General features: G+C 45.0%; 1 non-coding gene across 1 annotated transcript; it reads left to right on the top strand.

The window, feature by feature from the left end:
- The first annotated feature begins 12,066 nt into the window (after positions 1-12,066).
- Positions 12,067-12,141, top strand: Trnas-cga (transfer RNA serine (anticodon CGA)). Its single transcript has one exon. It is a non-coding gene; the product is annotated as a tRNA-Ser (tRNA).
- The last annotated feature ends 796 nt before the right edge of the window (positions 12,142-12,937 follow it).

Genomic DNA, 12,937 nt, shown 5'->3' with positions numbered 1-12,937 from the left:
AAGAAGTTGCTGTTGCTGCCCAACATTTGTTGGAGATGAAATCCATGCAAAAGACAGGATAAACTACATAATTCTTCGCCTATGGCTCCATCTTTGTTACTTTCATAATGTAAATTGTCATTTCTCACAAAATTTTGCACATCAGCACTGTATTTTTCTGAGCCTACATTTTCATCTACCTTCTGTTTCCAGTCAACAACTTCACCCAGATCACTCATTTTTAAGAAGTTACTAACAAACAAATCTACACAAGATGTTCATCACACAATTTAACCACTCAGAGCTGAACAAAGTAGATGACATTAATTTTTTAAAGTACTTGAACTCCATGATGTTGACTGTGACATATTTTATTTTGCTTCCAAAATTCAGTTTCTGTCATTTTTTTCTAGTTTGCCTCAAGCATTTTTCTCCACATTCCTGTTTTTGTTTGTAGATTCCTCTGTAAGTTTTACTTTCTCATTTTTGTATGATTGGCATATCTGAAACTCAGAACAGAATCAGCACTTTATCCTGCACCGCATCATATCCCAGCTCCTCTACCACATTGCGGTGTTGCATATTCAACTATTTGTATTCTGTTTCTCAACAGTAGAAATTGATATAAATTTGTTGTAGTTGTGACCTGATCAAATGTAAACAATTCAGATGGGTGCTGTAACTCAGTACTTAACATCTTCTCATTTGATGTACTGGAATTCTTCACAAGAACACAATTTGTATGTATAGATATTCGGCATGCTGGATGAATTAAGTAAAAGGTACTTCTTCATATGATTTATGTCATTTTATTACTCAGAGGCACACGGGTGGTCCATCACAAATATGGGATCAACAGTGAAGCATGAACTCACTGTCTCAAGCCCTTATAGTTACTTCATTTCTTTCTATTACAATTTGTTGTATATTACAATTAAAAGATGTATCATCAAGTCAGTTTGACATTTGTGCAGAAATGTCACAATCACTAATATTCTTTTCATATATAGAAATCAGCTAGAAAGCAATGTTGTCACTCTAACTTCCATCAAATATGCAAAACAAACAAAGATATTAACAATTTCATTAATTAAACAATATTAAAATTATGTACAGTGTTCCTACCATGTTTTCAACATACAAACATCAAAAACGTTTTGCATCACCCCAGTTCCCAGAACTCCTGAAGATAGATGTTGACTGTGGATTTTGTATCACAGGCACAGTCTCTTTGACTATTCAGAGATATAACTAAACCTGCTCAAAGATGTAAACAACCATGGTTTTGCAGCACCTACTAGACGGAGGGGGTCTGACAGCTGCTCAGTTCCAGTCATTCCACCAGGAAGGAGGTACATGGCTCCACCATTGTCAACCTCAGGTATTGCCTGTTGTTAGACCACTCTCTACATTACCACCATTGTGAATGATCATAAACTGTGTTCTACCTACGTAGAGGACGGTCTCATCTTGTAACTGTCCAGCGAAGCATGGGTCCCATGATTATATATTGATGGCAGCAGCAGTTGCAGCCACAACAACAACAACAATAACAACACTGTAGCAGCAGCAAGACCAGGCAGTTGAAATTCCAGAAGAACAATAGCAGCAACAACAGTTGCAGCAGGAACAGAAGTGGGAATTCAAACAGCAACAGCAGAAATTGCTTTTAGAACTGCTGCAAAGCCAACAACAGTCCGCAGCTACAGCTTCATCGCCTCCCTCTGCACTATTTGCTTGCTTTGACGAAGCAAACGAGAGCTGAGACGTCTATTTATTTCGTTTTGTTCTCCACTGCAAAGCAGGTCAAACAACTGATCCAGAATGTCAGAATGCACTCTTACTGGCTTCTTGTAATACACCGTACGTGCACGGTGTGGAAACTAAGCCTACTGCTAGACCTCAGTAGTTTCAGCTTTTCTTATGTTAGTGGTTTGCTCATTGACTACCACAGTCGCCAAACCTATATAGTCGCAGCCAGGCTCGGAATTAACCATTCTGTTAAGTACCTTAAGCAAACGTTTGCAGCATTAGATGTCTTTCTCCTGTTAGTGTGAAGGCTTTACAGCTATCACATTCAACAACGCTGATGAAATAACGGCATCAGTACAAGCTATGTTTCATGATACTTATGTTGTTGACTTTGTCAGTAGTATTAGTGACCATGGTGCTTTCCAATCAACTGACGACTTCCACTCAACGTTATCATCCAACTTACCGAGCACCCATTCGTCTGGTAGTCCTGCGACATAGGATTTAGTTACTAGTGCAATAGCTAGTGAATCGCCCTCATCGTTGGTAGAGATGCAAAAACAATTGTACTTTGTTCGCCGATAGTATGCCGCAAAGCGAGAGTGAGCTCGTACAATTGTTTCCTCACTGTCGTCAAAGGTCCCAGAGAAGTTTATGACATAAAATCATATTCCAGTTGTGGTACATGGCAACAGGGTCGTCACTGCCCTTTCCGTGGCATCAACCGTTTCAAATGCCACAAACCTGGACGTCTCGCAAGCGCCTGTCGCAGTAGCATGCGACATAACAATGGCCATGGCACACTGTAAGCTATCTTGCCGTTGCCTTGCAACAGAAGGGATGCTGAAGCTCGAAATAAATAGAGCTACGGTAGATTTGCAACTGGATATAGGAGCGGTTGTCTCTCTAATGAATGTGGACATGTACCAGTGCGTCGGCTCCCCACAGCTGCGGTACCCTCAGCATAAAGTGGTGACGCACAATGGCCAGACGATCCCACAGGGAGGTCAGATTGTAGTACAGGTAAGTATGTAAATGTAGCTCAGCAACTAATCTTGCCAGTAGTAAACTCTTGGATGACAACTATAGTTTTTGGTTTAGATACTCGTGCACTTTGGTTTTGGTTTCCAAATTCAAGACCAACTGAATCTAGTTTCAACTGCGTTACCGTTCACAGAACTTAATACATTATTTGAGCAGTATAAGCAACTGTTTGAATCTATATTAAATTGTGGAACGTGTTTCGAAGTTCTTGTATCACTAAAGCAATCAGCAATGACTAAATTTTGTAGAGCATGCCCAGTACCGTTCACGATCAGCTTAAAGTGGAACTAGATAGACTGCAAAGCATGAGAGTGGTACCCTAGTATCATATAGCCAGTGGGCATTGCGCATAGTCATCGTTAAGACGTGAAATGGATCACTTAAAAATTGTGATGATTTTAATTCTGCAATCAATGCTCAAGCAAGTGTTCATTTGTATCCAATTCCTAGGTTGGAGGAATTGTTGACAAAATTGGCTGAGGCCATTATTTTTCAAAGACAGATCTCGTTATTGCCAACTTCCAGTTGCCTGTAGATGATCAAATGAAACAGTTTTTAGTGATTAATACGTGTATCATTATAGTAGGTTGGCGGTCGTGGTTGGAAGCTCTCCCACGATATTTCAGAGATACCTTGATCAACTTATCTTAGATATTCCCAGCTATGTTAATTATATCGATAACTTGCTACTTACCAGGACTGTATGGGACAGAACCTGCCCAATCTGCAGATGTTATGTGAGTGGCTCCAAACTCGTGGTCTGCATTGTAATTCGATTTCTTTGAGGTAAGTGTAAAGCGCTTAGGACATACTTTAAGTAAAAATGGGCTCACGTCCACACAGGGTCACAGCACCACGAGGCATGCAATCGTTAACTTACCAGTCCCTAAGAACCTCAAAGAACCACAGTCGTTCCTGGGCAAAATCAATTATTGTGCGAAATTTATTCCCTTTGCCGCCCAGATAACCCATCTGCTTAATGAATTACGTAAAAAAGGTGTTAAATTTGTGTGGTCTGAGGAGTGCCAGAAAGCTTTCTTGCAACTTAAAAAAGTCTTATGTCGGCACATTGTTTAGCAACGTTCCATACTGGCTAATGTTTATGTCTTGCCTCTAACGCATCATATTGTGGCAATGGTGCCATGCTGTCCCACGAATTCGCCAGTGACACGGAACAGCTCACTGAATTTGCATCTACAACGTTAAATGCGGCACAGAGGCATTATTTGAAAACTGAGAAAGAGGCATTGGCTATCATATAAGGTATTAGGAATTTTCATGTCTATCTCTACAATACCCGATCACAAGCCCCTCATTTCGCTGTTCGGCCTCCATCCGAAACTTCTCGATATGACGGCGCAGTGGTTGCAATAGCGCGCATTGTTCCTGAGTAACTATCCCTAAAAAGGTCATTATCGACCCACCACGCAACACTCAAACGCAGACTCACTTTCCTGATTACTGTGCGGCCCAGATGCAGAGTTTGACAGGCACAAAGCATTGTGTCTCGACTTAAAATCCTCGATCGGGTTCTTGATTACGGCGCGCAAAGTAGCAGCAGAAACAGGTTGTGATCCATTACTGATCCATTACTCCGCAGGATGTTGTCTGCTATACGGCGGGGTTGGATGGAGCACCTGCCTAGTGGCATTAATCCCGAATGGAGCACCTGCTTTTTAATTACGGTACAGGTATAATGTCACTGATGGTGTCGTTTTGTTAGCTGCGGACGATTCTGAATGCTGGGTGATGGTTCCTCCCATGTTCCACTTCAGCATATTGAAGCTTCATTACCTTGCACATTGAAGAATGTGCAAGATCCAGGCAATAGCGCAGCATCATAAAAATTTTGACCTCGATTCCGCCATAGGACACACCTCCCGAAACTGCCAGGTCTGTGCACACAGTCAGTCCCAGCATAGCGTTTCCACCCTTGGTCACGCCCAGGCCACCTTAGCTGTGGAGTGCATGTTGACTTTGTGGACCATTCCGGCTGGCAACGGGGTCGCTGGTTGTCTCCATATGTGACACGAATGACTGACACCACTACAGTAGCTACTATATGTATACCCTCTATCGTATTTGCAATAGAGGAGGTGGCTTCAGCCCTGGTTTCCAACAGCTCTCAGTTCACAGCATCTGCATTTCAGAATTTTTGTCAACAAGTGGCACTGAGTGCCTGGCCACTGTTCCTTTCCATCCCGCCAATCCAGAAACTGAGCCGACCGTCAGAACCTTCAAAATGTAGATGTGCAAGAAAAGACGACAGCTGGCACCGCGTAGTACTCACCAGCATCTTCACCACCTACAGTCTACCTTCATAAATTAACACAGCACCGCGGAAATTTTACACGTGTGCAGGCCCTGCAGCCTCTTTGACCTTCTATGTCCAACTCAGAGGACAATCCACCCACCCATTCCCCCCCCCCCTCCTCCCTCCCCCCCTCCACACACACACAACCGTATTACCACGTGGATTCCCACAACCAGGCTCATAATATCGGCCAGGACCTTGGGCACGTCCGGCATTGTAGTTGGCAGTAGGAGCCAGAAAATGTTCCAGGCTGCAGCCCGCCAGGAACATCTAGTCAGGCTTCGAAATCAGCAGAGTTTAAACACTTCCTCTGGCCACCAAACTCCACAGACACGAAAGTTATTTAGTATATTTGGGATACCTTGCAACATGCTGTTCAGAAGAGATCTCCACTCCCTCGTACCTTACGGATTTATGGACAGCCCTGCAGGATTCATGGTGTCAGTTTCCTCCAGCACTACTTCTGACATCAGTCGAGTCCATGCCACGTCGTGTGGCGGCGCTTCTGCGTGCTCGCGGGGACCCTACACTATTTTATTAGGCAGCTGTACCAGTTTCTTGATGTGACTTACCATACGAAAGCGCTGGCAGGTCGATAGAAACACAAACAAACACATACATACACACAAAATTCAAACTTTCGCAACAAACGGTTGCTTCATCAGGAAAGAGGAAAGGAGAGGGAAAGACGAAAGGATGTGGGTTTTAAGGGAGAGGGTAAGGAGTCATTCCAATCCCGGGAGTGGAAAGACTTACCTTAGGGGGAAAAAAGGACAGGTATACACTCGCACACACACACATATCCATCCGCACATACACAGACACAAGCAGACATTTGTAAAGGCAAAGAGTTTGGGCAGAGATGTCAGTCGAGGCGGAAGTACAGAGGCAAAGATGTTGTTGAAAGACAGGTGAGGTATGAGCGGCGGCAACTTGAAATTAGCGGAGGTTGAGGCCTGGCAGATAACGAGAAGAGAGGATATACTGAAGGACAAGTTCCCATCTCCGAAGTTCTGACAGGTTGGTGTTAGTGGGAAGTATCCAGATAACCCGGACAGTGTAACACTGTGCCAAGATGTGCTGGCCGTGCACCAAGACATGTTTAGCCACAGGGTGATCATCATTACCAACAAGCACTGTCTGCCTGTGTCCACTCATGCGAATGGACAGTTTGTTGCTGGTCATTCCCACATAGAAAGCTTCACAGTGTAGGCAGGTCAGTTGGTAAATCACGTGAGTGCTTTCACACGTGGCTCTGCCTTTGATCGTGTACACCTTCCGGGTTACAGGAGTGGAGTAGCTGGTGGTGGGAGGGTGCATTGGACAGGTTTTACACCGGGGGCGGTTACAAGGGTAGGAGCCAGAGGGTAAGGAAGGTGGTTTGGGGATTTCATAGGGATGAACTAAGAGGTTACGAAGGTTAGGTGGACGGCGGAAACACACTCTTGGTGGAGTGGGGAGGATTTCATGAAGGATGGATCTTATTTCAGGGCAGGATCTGAGGAAGTCGTATCCCTGCTGGAGAGCCACATTCAGAGTCTGATCCAGTCCCGGAAAGTATACTGTCACAAGTGGGGCACTTTTGTGGTTCTTCTGTGGGAGGTTCTGGGTTTGAGGGGATGAGGAAGTGGCTCTGGTTATTTGCTTCTGTACCAGGTCGGGAGGGTAGTTGCGGGATGTGAAAGCTGTTTTCAGGTTGTTGGTGTAATGGTTCAGGGATTCTGGACTGGAGCAGATTCGTTTGCCATGAAGACCTAGGCTGTAGGGAAGGGACCGTTTGATGTGGAATGGGTGGCAGCTGTCATAATGGAGGTACTGTTGCTTGTTGGTGGGTTTGATGTGGACGGACGTGTGAAGCTGGCCATTGGACAGATGGAGGTCAACGTCAAGGAAAGTGGCATGGGATTTGGAATAGGACCAGGTGGATCTGATGGAAACAAAGGAGTTGAGGTTGGAGAGGAAATTCTGGAATTCTTCTTCACTGTGAGTCCAGATCATGAAGATGTCATCAATAAATCTGTACCAAACTTTGGGTTGGCATGCCTGGGTAACCAAGAAGACTTCCTCTAAGTGACCCATGAATAGGTTGGCGTACGAGGGGGCCATCCTGATACCCATGGCTGTTACCTTTAATTGTTGGTATGTCTGGCCTTCAAAAGTGAAGAAGTGTATATATATATATATATATATATATATATATATATATATATATATATATATGTATATATATATATATATATATATATATATATATATATATTTATATTTATATATTTATATATATATATATGGGGCAGATGTGTCCCTCTTTCATCTCCTCTATCCAAGTCTTCAAAATCTCGCGAATAGGAAAGCTGATTGTCAACCCAACTACAAACATTGCGCTTTAGTATTATGCACATAGTCATTAACAATAAAAAAAATTCTGTCGTTGTTTGGGAACACCAAATCCGAACATACTCAGTCAATGTTCGGTTCAGCTGGGCCAGACGACACACTCCATTTCATGTAAACTCCACACCATCATGGAGCCACGACCAGTTTGCACAGTCTCTTGTTGACTGCTTGGGTCTATGGCTTCGTAGGGTCTGTGTCGTACACGAACCCTACCATCAGCTCTTACCAACTGAAATTGGAACTTATCTGACGATGCAACAGTTTTCCAGTCGTCTAGGGTCCAACCGATATGTTCACGAGCTCAGGAGAAACGTTGCGGGTGATGTCGTGCTGTTACCAAAGGCATTCGCGTCTGCTGCCATATCGCATTAATGCAAAATTTCGCCGCACTGTCCTAAAGTACGTTCCACGTTGATTTTTTCTGTGGTTATTTCACGCACTGTTGCTTGTCTGTTAGCACTGACAATTCTGTGCAAACGCCATTGCTCTCGGTCGTTACGTGAAGGCCTTTGGCCACTGTGTTGTTCGCAGTGACATTGTAATGGCTGAACTTTGGTATTCTTGGCACACTCTTGATACTGCACATCTCTGAATATCGAATTTTCTAACGATTTCCGAAGTGGAATGTTCCATGCGTCTAGTTCCAGCTACCACTCCGCGTTCAGAGTCTGTTAATTATCACGTTGGGAACCTTTACCCATGAATCACCTGAGTACAAGTGACAGCTCCGCCAATGCACTGCCTTTTTATACCTTGTGTACCCGATACCAGCGCCATCTGTGTGTGTGCTTAGAGAACTGCATTCAGAACTATTTTTCGGATGTGGAAGGGGGGAGGGCGGCAAATCGGAAAGTTAATTTTACTTAGTGTGACTTTTTATATTGCCATACCTGAATACATATTCGATTAAACATTTTAATAGATCAGGCAGAAGGACAAGAATTCATATGATTTTTTCATTCGCCTTAAATTATCCACAAACGTGTTAGTTCAAATGCTTCAAATGCCTCTGAGCACTATGAGACTAAACATCTGAGGTCATCAGTCCCGTAGAACTTAGAACTACTTAAACCTAAATAACCTAAGGACATCACACACATCCATTCCCGTGGCAGGATTCGAACCTGCGACCGTAGCAGTCACACGGTTGTGAACGGAAGCGCCTAGAACCACTCGGCCACAGCGGCCGGCCACAAACGTGTTAGTAGATCAAATTTCTGCAAAACTACTAGGAAAATATTTATTTAGTTGATAGCGGTGTTATTTAAGTATCAGTCTCATATGGTAAACAGTAGAAAAGCGAATACCTCGAAATACACTACTGGCCATTAAAATTGCTACACCAAAAAGAAATGCAGATGATTAACGGGTATTCATTGGATAAATATATTACACTGAAACTGACATGTGATTACATTTTCACGCAGTTTGGGTGCATAGACCCTGAGAAATCAGTACCGTAATAACGGCCTTGATACGCCTGGGCATTGAGTCAAACAGAGCTTGCATGGCGTGTACAGGCACAGTTGCCCATACAGCTTCAACACGATACCACAGTCCATCAAGAGTAGTGACTGGCGTATTGTGACGAGCCAGTTGCTCGGCCACCATTGTCGAGACGTTTTCAATTTGTGAGAGATCTGGAGAATGTGCTGGCCAGGGCAATAGTCGAACATTTTCTGTATCCACAAAGGCCCGTACAGGACCTGCAACATGCGGTAGTGCATTATCCTGCTGCAATGTAGGTCTTCGCAGGGATCGAATGAAGGGTAGAGCCACGGGTCGTAACACATCTGAAATGTAACGTCCACTGTTCAAAGTGCCGTCAATGCGAAAAAGAGGTGACCGAGACGTGTAACCAATGGCACCCCATACCATCACACTGGGTGATACGCCAGTATGGCGATCACGAATACACGCTTCCAATGTGCGTTCACCGCTATGTCGCCAAACACGGATGCGACCATCATGATGCTGTAAACAGAACCTGGATTCATCCGAAAAAATGACGTCTTGCCATTCGTGCACCCAGGTTCGTCGTTGAGTAAACCATAGCAGGCGCTCCTGTCTGTGATGCAGCGTCAAGGGTAACCGCAGCCATGGTCTCCGAGCTGATAGTCCATGCTGCTGCAAACGTCGTCGAACTTTTCGTGCAGGTGGTTGTTGTCTTGCAAACGTCCCCATCTGTTGACTCAGGGATCGAGACGTGGCTGCACGATCCGTTACAGCCATGCGGATAAGATGCCTGTCATCTCGACTGCTAGAAATACGAGGCCGTTTGGATCCTACACGGCGTTCCGTATTACCCTCCTGAACCCACCGATTCCTCATTCTGCTTACAGTCATTGGATCTCGACGAACGCGAGCAGCAATGTCGCGATACAATAAACCACAATCGCGATAGGCTACAATCCGACCTTTATGGAAGTCGGAAACGTGATGGTACGCATTTCTCCTCCTCACACGAGGCATCACAACAACGTTTCACCAGGCAACGCCGGTCAACTGCTGTTTGCGTATGAGAAATCAGTTGGAAACTTTCCTCATGTCAGCACGTTGTAGGTGTCACCACCGGCGCCAACCTTGTGTGAATGCTCTGAAAAGGTAATCATTTGCATATCACAGCATCTTCTTCCTGTCGGTTAAATTTCGCGTCTGTAGCACGTCATCTTCGTGGTGTAGCAATTGTAATGGCCAGTAGTGTATTCAAGAAAACTAACAGAAGGTTACAAAATAAAGTCAAGTCCTCGAGCGGATCGAGCGAAAAAGTCAGTTATAACGTCGGGTTAATGGTCAGAGGTGCCTGTCCATTCAGGCTGCCTTCTTTCCAGTCAACGCGGCAGCTAAAACTTCGCTCACAACTTCAGGCTGATACAGCAAGAACAGCAAACATTTGAAGCAGTGTTCAGATGTTTGGGAGGAACTGAAATAAAGAATTAAATGATTCGCATTACTCCTAGTAATTTCAGTGATTGAAGAGGCTATGGTGACCCTGTTTCTGTCCGAGTACAGTTGAAGAAAGGACACAAAATATTGAATGCTCTGGTTTATCTAACTGCCTTCTTCATTAATAGCCCACACACACGTTATACCGAATAAACTGCAAATTTACCTGCAGTAGCTATCTGAGTCGAAAGCTATCTTACAAGTCGATCCATGAAAAATCCCCAGTTAAGTGACTCCGAGTTAGTGTCTTCACTTTTTATGTGGATGGAGGTGCTTATATTGATAGCCGGCCGTTGTGGCCGAGTGGTTCTAGGCGCTTCGGTCCGGAACCGCGCTGCTGCTACAGTCGCAGGTTCGAATCCTGTCTCGGGCAGGGGTGTGTGTGATCTCCTTAGGTTAGTTCGGTTTAAGTAGTTCTAAGTCTAGGGGACTGATGACCTCAGATGTTAAGTCCCATAGTACTTAGGGCCATTTTGATTATTTTGATATAATTTGATATCGGATTCTAGATAACTTTCGCCTTGATAAGTCTGTTCCACTCCACGTGACCCTTCCAGCTAAAATCATTCGCTATTTGTTTTTCTGCATCAAAGACATCTATTTACTTTGTTCGAAAACTTAAGTAAAGATACTAACCCTACGTCTATATTGTTCTGTTCCGAAATAGCCCAGACGCAGCCATGTCGCACCTCAATTTCTGCTTGTATGGCTAAGTATGGCACTGAGACTGGAGACAAAGGAAGTTAATTAGTTCAAACTTGTTCTTGGGTGATCTATGTATTTTCAAGTACACGGAAGTCTTTACAGAGATACAGATTTGGTAATGTTATGAAACTGTTCACCATGTACTCTGCTATACAAGAGTTGAAACCTTATATAGTTTCCTGAATCTTTCTCTCCTGTTTTCCTTCAACTTCTTTACACCTGAATCTCCTTTCACTTGACTTTCAGTCGTAATCGATAATGAACAATATTAAGAAAATATTTTGATGCTAGAAAATTTCCACTGTGGCTAGTATAAGGCCAAAATTTTCGAGGGTGGGTGCGGGAGTAGGGAAGGGGCCCTTAGCCCTCTCCCTTTTCCTCCCCCCCCCCCCCCCAGCCCCATTGTGTGGGGGCCTGTTCCGATATCGTTGTCCCATGACTTTTGTCACCTCCTTGTATTTAAAATGACTTCTTACAGGAATTTTCATGTCGGATAAAGAGACAACGAATGAGCTGACTGTAGGCGATTGACGGCGAATGAACAGGGCTTTTTGTGACGCAGTGTCCTAGTGCCGTACGTGCAATTTACTGAAACTTCCTGGCAGATTAAAACTGTGTGCCCGACCGAGACTCGAACTCGGGACCTTTGCCTTTCGCGGGCAAGTGCTCTACCAACTGAGCTACCGAAGCACGACTCACGCCCGGTACTCACAGCTTTACTTCTACCAGTACCTCGTCTCCTACCTTCCAAACTTTACAGAAGCTCTCCTGCGAACATCCCCCAGGCTGTGGCTAAGCCATGTCTCCGCAATATCCTTTCTTTCAGGAGTGCTAGTTCTGCATGGTTCGCAGGAGAGCTTCTGTAAAGTTTGGAAGGTAGGAGACGAGGTACTGGTAGAAGTAAAGCTGTGAGTACCGGGCGTGAGTCGTGCTTCGGTAGCTCAGTTGGTAGAGCACTTGCCCGCGAAAGGCAAAGGTCCCGAGTTCGAGTCTCGGTCGGGCATACAGTTTTAATCTGCCAGGAAGTTTCATATCAGCGCACACTCCGCTGCAGAGTGAAAATCTCATTGTGCAATTTACTGTCCGGTAGCCCCCGCGTGCTGCACGACTAATAAAAGCCATCGGTGTCGCAATAAAGTGTGCGCGGTCGCGCACGGCACGTTATGGTGCGGTAGGCGGCGATTGGCTGTCGGCAACGGCGGCGGCGGCGGCGGCGGCGGCGGCGGCGCTCGCGAAGCATCCTCGCGAGAAAGTGAGGGAAAGTGGCGGCCGCCCTTCTCTGACCCCGTGGCCTTGGCTCGCGTCGCTCACCGCCGCATCCTCCAGGCGGTGTGGACGGCGACCCGCTGCGTGTTTCCCCCGCCTGCCATGTCCTACTCTATCACCACAGACCGTACGATATCTACATCTCGGAACAAGGTTTACCGAGTCGCTCATTCTTGCTGCTACAGTAACTTCAACCAAAGTCTGGTTCGATGCAGATCTCCATGTTGATGTAGTCTGTGCTGTCGTCTTGATCTCCGCATAACTGCTGCAACCTACACACACTGGAATATCTTCATTCTACATTAAATGTATTCGCAATTGCGAATATGGACAACCAGATGCAGAATGAATTGACAACAATGAATATTTGTGTCGGACAGGGATTCGAACCCGGATTTCTCTATTATCGCGAGCAATCGCCTTACCATAAGACAATCCGTGCACGACTTATGGCAGGCCCGAACTCCCATATGTCGTCAACCATATTCTACAACATTACATCGTAATTTGGAATAGCACAGACACCGCAATATC

The sequence above is a fragment of the Schistocerca nitens genome, chromosome 6, assembly GCF_023898315.1.
Source record: "Schistocerca nitens isolate TAMUIC-IGC-003100 chromosome 6, iqSchNite1.1, whole genome shotgun sequence".
Taxonomy (NCBI): Eukaryota; Metazoa; Arthropoda; class Insecta; order Orthoptera; family Acrididae; genus Schistocerca; species Schistocerca nitens.
The sequence above is the reverse complement of the archived record's forward strand: the minus strand, read 5'-3'. Positions and strand labels throughout refer to the sequence as shown.